Raw genomic sequence first — 12,700 nt, 5'->3', positions numbered from 1 at the left:
GATAGCCTTCCAAGTGTAAACCAGTCGTCAAGCAGAAATGACTAAGAACTTTTCTAGTTTAAATGTTCCATTTCTTTTCTATATCTGAACATGAAATGCAGGACAAAAATTCACCAGACAGACAAGCTGTGGTCCCAGAGACAGATGTTTTACAGCTGTGCTTTGGGCTTCCTAAAGCCCATTAGAGCTAGCACATACAATTCCTAATGTAAACAAGCTGCTTTTAGTAACTACAATATTCACTCTGAAGACACACAATGCTAGTCAGGGCCACCACTCCTCACACAGTTTTCACCAAAAGCAGCTTGCAATAACTTGAGACAGAACTGGTAAGCCTTGCCTGCTCCTCCTGCCATCCCCTGCAGTTCCCAAAAGAGATTTTTTTTTTTTATGCAAAACTTGCAGAGAAGAACCTGGATGGTGCATTACATTGGGTTTTGGTTGTTGTTTTTGGTTGGGTTTTCTTTTTTTAATAACTCTGGCAAGTGTTTACCTTCCATTAAGGCACACACAACTGCCCAAATCTTGAGAAAAACTGGAAAGAAAGGGTGAGATTCCACTTTTCCACCTGTTATGAAGGCCTTTTCTGTCCAACTGCAGGCAGTTTACACAAGTAACTTGACAAAACAGTCAGGACTCTTCAGAAAGCATGCAGTTTCTCACACCATGCTCCTATACAGGCAGGTGGCTTGTGCAAGAGCCACAGTCAGAATCCCTGTTTTTTTGTAAGGTGTTCTTTCCTTTGCTGAGCTACAACAGTGCAAACTGCTCAGTTCTATCTCTGGAGAACAGCAGTAGTACAACAGAACCAACCACACAGGACGCTGTTTTACTTACAATGCACTTTTTTCAACAATTTTAAGCAAATAAGAGCATCTTCGTTTCACTATGAGAGGAACATAGTCTTAAACTATGAGAGGAACAATCTTAGCCATCTACTATGACCAAGAGCTCTCATGCTACCTCAAACTAACAGGAATGATGTAGACACTTGGGATAAAAACCTGAATAACTGAATTCACCAATAAATGTTGATTTGATACCATCTGAGACCACATAAATGGACTCGGAAAGTTGATGAACCTAACAGAGAACTTCAAGCTTGAAAAAAGAAAATCAAAAACAATCACTCTCTTCCCCAGCAATGTCCTTTCCTGTGAATGAATTGTTTTAAAGATTAAATACTTTACACTCAAAATATCACACAAGCTGTTTATACAGTAGTAAATCTTTAAGGCTTTATTCTCCTAACTCAAGAGGAAACCTGATTTCTGGGCAGTGGATTATTAATTCTAACAAACTGTTTACAGCATGCAATCCATACCATCACTAGAAGAAACAAATTTTAATATCCATTTGAACTCAGGCCAGCGCATTTTTCTTTTGGTGTCCTTTGCTTCACAGATGATTACTCTATTTCTGTTTCTCCCATGAAGGTTCCCAGGCAACTGATCCAATCCACTTGCTCACTGCCACCAAAATGAAAAGATGAAAAGGGCTTGCTGCTCTCCAAGCCAACGGCCCCCCTCGTCCTTAGTACCAGCTCTGGTGTTCATCAGATCCTTTTATGAGCCAGTTTGATTCATTACAACAGCAAAATGCTCTCCATTTTACAGAGTTATTTTTCTGCCATTTTAGTGAACTAAAGTGGTTCACAGAAGGACCTGACAAGCACTGCTGCTACAACAAAGTAGCAGAGCCACGCGGTTGGGAGGAAGGGTGCAGGAGGACAAAGGCAGAGAGGAAACTTCTCCTTTCAGAACAATGTCCGGTTAAATTAGCTCATTGCATTTCTCAAACCATATCCTGACTTATAAAGGATTATATGGACCACAAGAAGACATTCAAAAGCTTTCTTCAGAGCTACAAAAATTAATACATTTTCTTACACAGGTTTAAGTATAATACTCCACCGGGAACAAAAAAAAATGGTTCCTAAAAACATAATATCAAGATAAGGATATCTCAATTAGAAGAGGAGAGTAAAGAAAGCTTGGCAGATTTCATCCTAGCTTTAAAAAGAACGAAAAAGCCCTGGGAAAGTGAACCACCAACCTCAGTAAGCATTATGATGGAGAAAAGCTACAAGTACTTCTGATAAAGAGAAAAATAACATGAAATTTGCTTTTTCTCTGGAACTGGTCACCAGTATCCAAGTAAACTTATTAGGGGAAGGCTGACATGGTTAAGAAAAAGATTCTAGAGAGAGGCAGTCACAAGGTGCTGTACCACAGGCAAGTGACAGTGAGCTCTAGATGCCTACTCCCCAGGTTTTCTGCCCGCTGCTTACTCTTCGTGGATCAATGACAGCAGCAAACAGGGCAGCTCAGCTGCCAGAGTCTTATTTTGCTAGTCAGTTTCATTGCCTACCTGGAGGCACCTCAAAACAGAAACAACTCATTTCAGCATGCACTAAAGAGAAAAAGCACCCTGCCCCAAAACACCATGGATCACTACACTTTATCAAACTAGACAAGGGATTTTCAGCTTTCCTGACTCTACCAACTGCCTACCAAAAACCCTTGTGTAGGGCAGCCACAGAACACATCACGCACCTCTAAGCGCTGTAGAGACTGAGCCACAAAGGCAGGCAGCAGCAGATCCCAAGAGCCTCACCTGAGGATAAAATCAGGCACGTAGCCTGCATCCCAGCTGGCTCCCCTCCAAGAGCCCCTACTAGCCCAGCTTCTCCTGCAGTAGAAATGCAGGTTGCCCAGACAAGCCCAGGCTGCACAGCCCAGCTGTGCCACCAGTAACACGGCAGCCTCAGCTGGGGCACCAGGTGCCAGATTGATGGGGCCAAGGTTGGCTGTCCTTCACCTAGAGAGGGAGGCACGCTGGGTTCCTTTCTTTTGGGGGAGGGGGCAGGGAGCAGGGAAAGGGGACTGGTGGTGGAAGCAGAGGAAGAGATCAAGGAGATTAATCTTTACGTAACTGCGTTAGGAAAATTTCCCATGAGAAGACTAACAAGCAATTCCACTCAGCTGACATCTTTTCTGTAGCCGAGGTTTTCCTTTTGACATCCCAAAATTAAGTAATCATTGGTTTCAGGGAGCAAGGTTATGAGGCATTAGCTTATTTCCTTGAGAACTAGATGTTCAAGAACTCAAGTCACCTTAATCATAGCTTCTCTCTAAGTCAAAGCACGATAACTGAAAAGCCACACAAACACATATCCCCTTCCATTATTTAACTTTTTGTCTTAGTGCAACTTCTATGACTATCTACTACAACTATTAGACCCAAGTAGGAAAGCACGTTTCTGTTCTAGTGCTGCCTTTAACAAGCTGATTCTTCCAAGAGATGTGCCATTTCTATGAAATTCCTTCTGCACGGCTGCCACAAAATGTTTAAAAGACAAAAGTACGTTCACTAAGTCACTTCTGTGAGGAAAGGCAGAACAGGCTGTGGATTACTGCAGAACCATAGTAAAGAAGAAACACAGGTGGAACTGATGCAATTTTTTCAGTAACTTCTGCTAAGGTTACAACAGAAAAGATGCATTCTGTAACAAAAAAGCCCCACAAATCCTAACACCAGTATGAAAATGTACCTATACAGAGATCAAGAGAGAAGAGGAGGGGGGGGAAAGTGAAGCTGAAGCCTGCTTATTAACATCCCCACTGATGAAAGAACGATGATTAAGGATGAGTCAGGCTGTACCCCATTCACAGAGCTAGTGAATGCAAAGCACAACAGACACCTTGTAAGGGTACTGTTAAAAAACCAAAATTACTGAGGAGGTTTCTCCCAGACTTACCTCCCGAGGCAGTCCAGAAACGCCCATTTAACTCACTTTCTGAATGATCCCTTCCTAAATCAAGAGAGAGAAATAAATTGCTTGCTATAAACCTTCAGTTTAATTCTTCACAATTAAAACAACTTGAGGCAAGAATTACACTCTTAAATGAGAGTCCCCTCATCAGAGTTTAAAGGAATCTCTGAATTCATATAAAGAACAGCTACAATGATACAGGGCCTTCGTTTAAGCCATCCTGACATGAGCGCATCACCCTGTGAAGTCTGCAAGATCTTCCCAGGAAACAGCAACACAGTCCACGTACTTCTCAAACCAAGAACTGGAGAGGGCCACCTGCCTGCTTTTTGCCTTGCAACAAACCACCAAATCCAACAAGCAGCTATTCCAGCCCAATAGCACAGCAAATCACAGCACATTCTCAAAAGGCCACTGGAGCTGCCTAGATATGTGCCAGAGGTGGAAATAATAAATAAATAAGCCATATTCTTATATACCTTATTTCAAGCTAATAATCAGTTATGTATGTTTGGATAGCTCCGATCTCATATGAACAAATAACACACATCCAAATACAAAAGCCGCAAGTTACCCAGGACACCAGATTTCTGGGCTTCAGCTCTGCTGTCCTATGTAGGAACAGGTAAGACTTTGAACATATTTGTTATACTCTAAACAAATAATTAAGACGCATCCTTGAACTTTAACAGTCTCTTAGCTATGTGCAATTTTATCTCAGCCTTCTCAGAGTGATTTTTTAAACATCTGTTGGCCACATCATTACCTTCCCTTCTTTAATCCTCCTTCTACTGAGCTTTTAAGTCAATTGTATCTCCTTTACAGTTGTCTTATTTTCAACTTAAAGAAATTCTAAACTGCTATTCTCTACAGTTCAGACCAAATAGGCACTTTCCTGTAACATGTTTTACTATGTAACATTTCAGCTTTGGATTTCAATCTCGGCTCTGAGATTTTCAATCTCAATCTCTTCTGAAGCAAGAGGCAATAAGGAGTATTTCCTTATTATGAACTATCATCGACTCGGACTTCCCACTTACCAGCTCACACAAGTTGTTTAAACCAAAGAGTTTAACTAGATTTCTCCATTTCTCTCATATAAGGGCTTGTTTCACATTTCTCCCAGAATGGCACTACCCCGGTGCTTTCTACGACAAAGACTTTTTCTCCTTGTTTTAAACTATCAGTGATCTCTAAACTTCTAAAATACCATCTTTCGGTTCCGTTTTAGTTAGCTTTCCCCTGAATTCTCTCTCGAAGAACGTCTGGTATTCCTTCACACCTCAAGACTACCTATTTAACAAATCCTGTTTACCCTGTAAATAAATCCACAGGCTTCCTATTTTAAGATCCAGGACAAAAGTGCCTTTAATAAAGTCTTTCTTGGACTAGCTCCAGGTTCTGATCTACTTTACCACTGGTCACACAGTTCTCAAGTCTCCAAACCTTGCCTATTGGTTTCAAAAGCGTCACAACCCCCCACATTTCTGTGTTTGGCATGGGATATCCCACAACAGCTACCCCCATTCACACCAAGTGTGACGGGACCAGACACTCTCCCCGCTCACGACTACTCCCTGCACAGAGTGAGAGAACTCTTACAACTCTATTTCTAAACTATAAAACAACAGGAGAACGGCATTTTCACAAAACTAAAACTTGTAATGACAAGAGGCCTTTCCTATTCCAAGGGTCACAAAGAACCTCTGGAAAGCTGCCAGTAGGCTACAGCACCCAAGTATCCCCTTGCTCCGCCTCTCCACTGCCAACCACCTCCTTGCCAGGCAGTGCCCCGGGTCTCACAAGAAGCTTCATCAGGCTTCAGTGCAGCCAGCCAGTCCTTCCCACACCAACAAAAGCATTCACCATGCAGTATTATTAGGAGTTGAAACACATGTTTATTTTGCTACATATCCTAATTACCTAAGGCTGTCAAGAAAACGCAACACCACTCAGCAAACAGAGAGCAATATCAATTGGAAAGAAGAATAAAACCCCAATAGGAATGGCACAATCTGAAGAGGAAGAAAAATCTATGGGAATCGGGGCGGGGGGGGGGGGAGTGCAGGAAACTGAAATAGAAGGAAATAAATGGTTTACACTCCAGAGCAGGACTGGTTTTGCTCCATAAAAGAAATCATACTTTGTACATCTTATGTACACCTCCATAAAACGTGACGCTTCCTTTGTCAATATAAATGAAAATAAACCACAGGTAGGCCAATTCCTTTCCAAAAAATCACTAAGAATAAGTCTTAAAAACACTGTTGAACCTGTTGAAGTTCTAGCAGAAAACTCAACTGAACTGCTTAAAAAGCAGCTCAAGGACATTAAAACTTCAGTGTTTCCTCAACTATCCAGCACTGAATTCTCCACGTGCCAGCAACTCTCAGGCAGGTAAGTTGCTGTGCTGCTTGCCATGATTACCAGCCCATATTTAAATAAAGCCTGAACAGAATAACCTCTAGGATCAGGACCATACATGTGAAACTTAATTTTCCTCTCAGAACCATTAGGAAGAAGGCAGACATTTTGGCTGCAATGACTTTTTCCAGACAATTGATTCTCGAAGTTATTTATTCCCCGCCATTCCCCTCAAGGCCCTCTCGTCACAGCAATTGTCTATGTCAGAGGAAGGTTGTATGCAGCTCCGATGAAAGCCAAGCAAAACCACACCCAAAGTAGCTATATAGGTCACTACAAAGCAAAGCAAGCCCTACATCATGCCAGGAAGGGCTTCTGGTTAGCTCCTACATGCCAATAACCTTTCAAAGTTATGCGTTAACGATGCTCTACTAATACAGTAGCTTTTTTGAGAATTAGCAGTCTTTCACCAATTTTCAAATTTGCATTTAAAGTCCTTAAATTAAATAACATCTCTTTCCCCTCCCTCCCCCTTTATTTTTTAAGGAGAATGCATTTAGCCCAATGGCAGTAAAATAACCAGGATGTTTAGAAACCGCTACTGAGCGGCAGTCATGAAACAAGAGAGCCCAACAGCAAGAAGATCCTTGGCTTCTTCTAGGTGCATGTTTACATCTTTGAAAAGTCACAATGTTGGAAGCTGAGAGCTAATCAGCTTTTGTATACTTAAGAATATCCTTAAGAGCTTTGTTGTCATATTCAGGTGCTTGGAATCTGTCCTTTAGGTCACAGCCTCCTTTCTATTTTTTGTATCATGCCCTCCAACCTCATTTTCCAAGTAAGAATTTTAGTGTGTTTACGATGTGGTATTTCCATTACTGCTGAACTAGGGTATGATACAAGCCACTAGAACTTACTTGTTAGATTCTGTAAGCGGAAAGAAATCAGGTTTCGGTGTCTTGTCAGAAAACCAATAAACACATGGGATGTTTCTGCATGTTGTACCTCACTCCCTCCTCTGAAAGAGTTCCAAAAATAAATTATACTTGGAGTTTCCCTTTGCCTTTTTATCGCTGCCAAAACACAAACAACATTTGAGACATTCCTCCATTAAAATACAGTGGCTTACATGGGTGCAAACAAGCAAGTCACAGAAATATACACGAAGAGAAACGATGAGGTTAATGCCTGCCTTAATGACGAAGCTAGAGACACAGTAAATTAATACAGGAACTTTTCCTGTTGGAAAAGTGAAATCTAAAGCCTCACATGCACACAAAAGCCTCATTTGTAAAAAAGGCAGTTTAATTATTTATTGAAATTTGCAGTTCTCTCATGTATACAGGGAACGTAAAAGTAACATAAAAGTTACTTAAGGGCATCAGTTAACCAGCTCATAAATCTGAGCAGTTGCTGACCTGTTCACTGCAGGCAAGTACAAAAGGGTTTGGAAGTCAGAATTTCAGGGAAGGAGGGGAAGGAAGACCTTCAGACAGACACCACTTGTCACACAGTTCCATACAACTGCCTGTATCCTTGCTAGACACATTCAACTAATGCTAGATTCATGAGAGCAAATATAAACCAGCATATTCTAAAAGCTTTCCCTCTGAAAATGAATGTAAAAATTGGATGAACGGGAAACAAGGGATGGGAGTTCACATGCAGGATTCAAGGCAGCGCACACTTTATTTCTACCCTCTTTCCTTCTAGATACTTTTTTCCTCCTCCTCCCACCTTAACAATCCTTACATATCAGGCTAGATGCTGAAAACCAAACCAAATCAAAAACAAAACAAAGAGCCACCTGTGATAGGATGCCACAGGTATGGCAAACCACGGAGTCGCACCATGAGATCTCAGCAGCTCTTTGAAAACCTGTGAAGTTCCTACTGCTCAGGCCTTCCGCCCTGACAGAAGACTCACGCCTGGGCTGGCTTTGTTTGTTTGCTAAGGTCTGAAAGCAGCACTGCGCTCTTACTCTGCAGATTCTCCTCCAGCGGGAGCCAAGGCGGCATCGGGGTGTGGGGCAGAGACACAGGGCAAGGAGAGGGACGGGCCCGCCAACACCCAGGGGCTGCTGCCCCCAGCCCCAACTCCACACTACCTCGCCTTCTTCAGGGCCCTTCCTTCAGCTTTGCCACCGGATTGCCTTGCCTTTACTCATGAATAACTCATTTTACATCTTATAAAGTCCTAATATTATTGGAACGTTAATGGGAAACACCATGAACATTCATCAGAAGCTTTTTGGTGTGAAACAGTGAGTAACTTGCGTGAAAAAAGCTACGCTCTGGTTAACTGACCCCTCTACATGGGCTGGGAAGCCTTGACAGTGCTCCTTTGACCTAACTCTTCAAGTTTCTGCATTAAATTCAAAAGAAAAATGGTTACAACTCGGAATCTCCCACCGCTGTACTGAACTTGGATTGCGATAGAGTATGCCATCGTACCTCGTTTTGACTGATATGTTCACAATGCTAGGTCCTTAGAAACTGTTATTTTCCTAGAAGGGCTGCATGATCTTTACCTATGGTCAAAACTTTCCTTCATTACTGAAGAGGCAATAAAACCGTCCTGGGTTTCAGATCCGAGCAAGCTTTTTCCACTGTTTAAATAACCTAACCAGGATTTACAAGTAAAAACAGAAATATCGTGATGCTGTCAAACATTTGGTAAGATAGTTGGTCAAATCCAACAATCCAGTTAGTATCAGTGAATCACTAATTCAGTTAAACTTGCAATCATAAGCATTTAACTCTCTTCTAACAGCCTACACAGAAGCTTTCACAGTGATCCCCAGATATTCATTTAAAAAAAATTAAAAAGCTGAAAACAAACAGTTTAGGTTAACAGAAAAGCAGGGCAGGAGGTGTGTGAGCCTGTGGCACTTTCCAAGCCTACAGGAAGGGAAATTTTGTTTTGTAAAACTGTTTCAAACTTACAGTGATGTCTCACTTAAAAATAATTACTTTTTCCAAGTGTGGTTTTATCCTAGAGGAAATAGCACGCTATCAAAAAGGTCTCTGAGAAACCATGAGCACAGTTACAATGCCAAACAAGAGGAGACAAGCGATGCTCCCGCTTTCAGTAGCTGAAGATAGAAAAATTGTTCTAATCACCTGTTACAAACCTCATAAACCAATGGTTCGTTTTCCCGCGGACTGCATCTTATTTTAAGAGGCATTACTAGAATTTTTCCACTGTTGTTAAGCAAGCAGACCTCTCAGAAGAAGCCCTCCCTAACTATCTGCTCACTGTTAGTCTGTCAGTAATCCTGCCATCTAGAACGTGTTTTATGCAGAAAAACGTGATTTCTCTCTCTTTTTTTTTTTAAATGGACTTTCAAAAAAAAGTGTTGGAAACTTTCAGGATAGAAACTATAGAGCTTCAAAGTTCCTCTCTGAGCAGCGCCTAGCAATGGAAAGAAGAGAGTTCTGCAAATGTGCCCCAAGCATCCAGCTACATTTAGCTTTCAGCCTTTTTATTATCATTGTCAATGAATGGGCCCCAGTCAAATTAAAGCTGCCATTTTAGGTTAAAGACTAGAGAGCCTCTGTTGTGCAACAGCAAGACAAAAACACTCCAAGCGACAGATGCAGCACTCTCATTGGAAAACGATGAATTTCAACTTTTACATAAAAAAAAGAAATTGTTACTGATCATGCTTTTTAGTATGAATTATATATTGATACTCACACATTACCGCAAACTAACGGGATTTATAATTGGGATAAATCAGCTACCCATTCTGCTAAGGTCATAGTCATTAAGATTTTTTTGCCGTCGTTAGAATGGATGATCTGTGAGGAAACGAACAGAAACATTTTTTGTTCTACTTGCTTGTTTGGATCTCCTCTAGTCCCACATACCACGAGAAAAAAAAACAAGGGAAAAAAAGGGGGGGGGGGAGGGGGGCCCAAACACGCTCTCCCGAAAGCCATCTTTTAGGACAGACACAGCTTGCAATCGGCTTCGATGAAAGTAAAATCGAGACGCACATCGACACAGAAACAAACTTATCGCATCGAGGTTATTCCGATATTCCCCGAGCTAAAGATCTAAGTGGCTGAGGGGTTAAAAAGAAATACGCTTCTCGAGAATGAAAAAAAAAACCACCAAACAAACGCCTTTTTCTGTAGTTGGGGGGCAGACTCGGTCCCTTCCCAAACGAAAACAAAGGCGGAAAGTGGGTAAGTGCGGGAGAGTTGCGCGGGGCGCCGGCGGCCGCGGCGATGGGCAGGGAGCTGCCGGGCATCGCTACTTTCCTTTTGTCCATTGTCTGTTTAAAAAACAACTAGTTTAAAGCCGGGCGTGAGCGGGGGGTAGGAGTGCGCGGAGGAGACCAGCTCCATTTCCAGCCCATGCCCCGCAGCCGCCCCTCTCTTCCCAGGCACCCCCGCCCCCCCGACACCCACCCGCGAGGGCCGGCGCGGCTGCGCGGGGCCGGCCCAAAGGGGCTCCCAGGCGTGGGAGCGCATCCCCTGATGTAACGCTACCGGGATAAATGAAGGCACTGTAATGATGGCTGCTCATTGCCTGCAGCGCCTTCTCCCCGAGACTCACCAACAACCCTGCCCCCCTCCCCCCGCCACCGCACACGCACACACACGCGCGCACACGCACACGAGCTGCCCGCTCCCTGCCGCCCCGCACACAGCGCCTGCCGCCGGCCCCACTACCCCTCTGACCCCCACCTTCCCTCCCCCCGGACCGCGCCGCGGCCATCCCGCCCCCCGACCCCGCTCCGCGCCCTGACCGCTTGGCCTCAAACCACCTTTTTCCGCTCACCCTCAAAATGGCCCGGAACGGGGCGGGGGTGGGGTGCGCAGGGGTGTGGGGAGCGTCCCGGCCCCAACCCCATGTGCGCGGCGGCCGCGTCGCTCGCTCGCCCCGGCCCGCAGCCGCCCCGCGCAGCGCGGTGCCCAGTGGGGTGAAGCCCCTATTATGCGCCGTCCGCCGGCACCGCTCCGACTGCCTAAGGTAGCGTCCTCCTACCCGTCCCCTCCCCTCCACCGCTCCCCTTTCTTCTCCGGCCGCCTGAGAGCGCCGGCCGCCCCCTGCCCCTGCCCCCGCCCGGTGCCGCCCCCCGCCCGGTGCCGCCGCCGGGGCAGGACGATTCTCCAGCCGCACGCACCGGCGACCGGAGCGGCACCTCGTGCTCTCTCCTCCTCCTCCCTCCCCACCCGCCTTCCTGCCGCCCGCCGCCACCCACCGCCCGGCCTCCGCTGGGGGTGCCCCCGCCGCGGCCCCGTCCCCGCCGACCCATGTGCCGGCGCGGAGCGGAGAGCGCGGCGGCGGCGGGCGGGGCGGTGCCGGGCCCTGGCCGGGCCGGGCCGGGCCGGGCCGTGCGCGGCGGGGAAGCGCCCTCACTTTGTTAGCGCTTGTTGTGCCGCCGCGGACGCCGGGAGCCGTCAGCGTGGTCAGCGGGGGAAGCGCTCCCGCGGCCATCCCGGCCGCCGCTGGGCCCCGCCGCCCCCGCCGCGCAGTTTCGCTCAACTTTTCCCGGATTTTTAGTCACCCTCCAAACTTGCGGCGAGGAGCGGGGGGGGGGGGATGGGGGGCGGGGAGGGAAGGGGAAGGGGCGCCGACGCTCCGGCTCTCCGGTGCCCTCCCCTCCCCCGAGGCGAGCGAGGCGGCCGGCCGGCCGCAGCACAACAAAAAGCCATTTACACCCGGGGAAGTGCCCTGCTGAGACACCCCCTCCGCCCCTCCTCGCCCGGAGCCGCGGCGGGGCGCAGCATCACCCCCCCCCCCCGCCACCGGACCGCCGCTGGCAGCCAGCACCCCGCTCCGCGCCGCTCTGCTGGGGACGGAGACCTGCCGCGGGTCCCCGGCTCCATGGCCGGCGCCTGCCTGCCCGCCCGCCCTTCCTCCTTCCCTCCCTCCCTCCGCGCCCTGCGAGGTGCGGGGTCACTCACCGGGCTGGTGCGTGGCCGTCGAGAACCCGGTGTCCCCCGCTCGCTCCCTCGCTGCCCTCCACCGAGGGGCCTGGGAGGAGGAGGGGACACGCTCCGGAGTTGGTGCCGCCGGCCGGGGGGGGTGGGGGTGCGGGTGTCGCGCACACACACACACGCACAGACACGCAACACGGAGTTGCTCGCTCGCACCGGGGCTGGGCTAAGAGGGGAGGGAGGGGGGATCCCTGACCGGGGCGGGCGGGCGAAGGAGGGGTGGAAGAGAGGGGAAGGAGAGGAAGGGTCAGCGCGGGTCTCGGGTAGTTTCGAGGTCTCCGCCAGGTCCCGGCTCCGCTTCGCTCCTTTGTGTAATTTCACTCGATTCAAGTTTAATCCGATAGTTCCCGAGCGAGCGAGCGCGCCCGCCGGAGCCGAGCCGAGCGCGACACCAGCCAGGCGGCTGCCGCGGCTGCCGCCCCCCGCGCCCGCCCGCCCCCGCCGCCTCCTCCGCCCGCCCTCCCTCCGCCCGCCGCCACAAGGCGCGCCCCCGACACCGCCCCCTCCCCGGGGGCGAGCGCCGCCGCGTGCCCCGCCCCCTGCGACGTCACCGCCCCGCCCGGCATAATTTATGCAACGAGGAGAGAGCCGAGCGGAGAGGGAAAAA

At 47.8% G+C, this 12,700-nt stretch overlaps 1 protein-coding gene across 5 annotated transcripts in view; it reads right to left on the bottom strand.

The window, feature by feature from the left end:
• The window catches only part of CHD7 (chromodomain helicase DNA binding protein 7), a 130,973-nt gene extending 118,490 nt beyond the window's left edge, over positions 1 to 12,483 (bottom strand). For 3 of the 5 annotated variants that reach the window (XM_061994727.1, XM_061994731.1, XM_061994730.1), the window contains exons 1-2: positions 12,061 to 12,483; positions 9,839 to 9,942 (exon numbers count right to left, since the gene is read on the bottom strand). The gene's annotated coding sequence lies outside the window, so the exon portion shown is untranslated. Of the gene's footprint in view, positions 1 to 3,760; positions 3,815 to 9,838; positions 9,943 to 12,060 lie in introns of all 5 variants that reach the window. The other 2 variants (XM_061994729.1, XM_061994728.1) reach the window with 2 other exon arrangements.
• Between the last annotated feature and the right edge of the window lie 217 nt (positions 12,484 to 12,700).

Source organism: Colius striatus, chromosome 4 (assembly GCF_028858725.1).
Source record: "Colius striatus isolate bColStr4 chromosome 4, bColStr4.1.hap1, whole genome shotgun sequence".
NCBI classification, from domain to species: Eukaryota; Metazoa; Chordata; class Aves; order Coliiformes; family Coliidae; genus Colius; species Colius striatus.
This window is presented reverse-complemented; position numbering and strand designations above follow the sequence as displayed.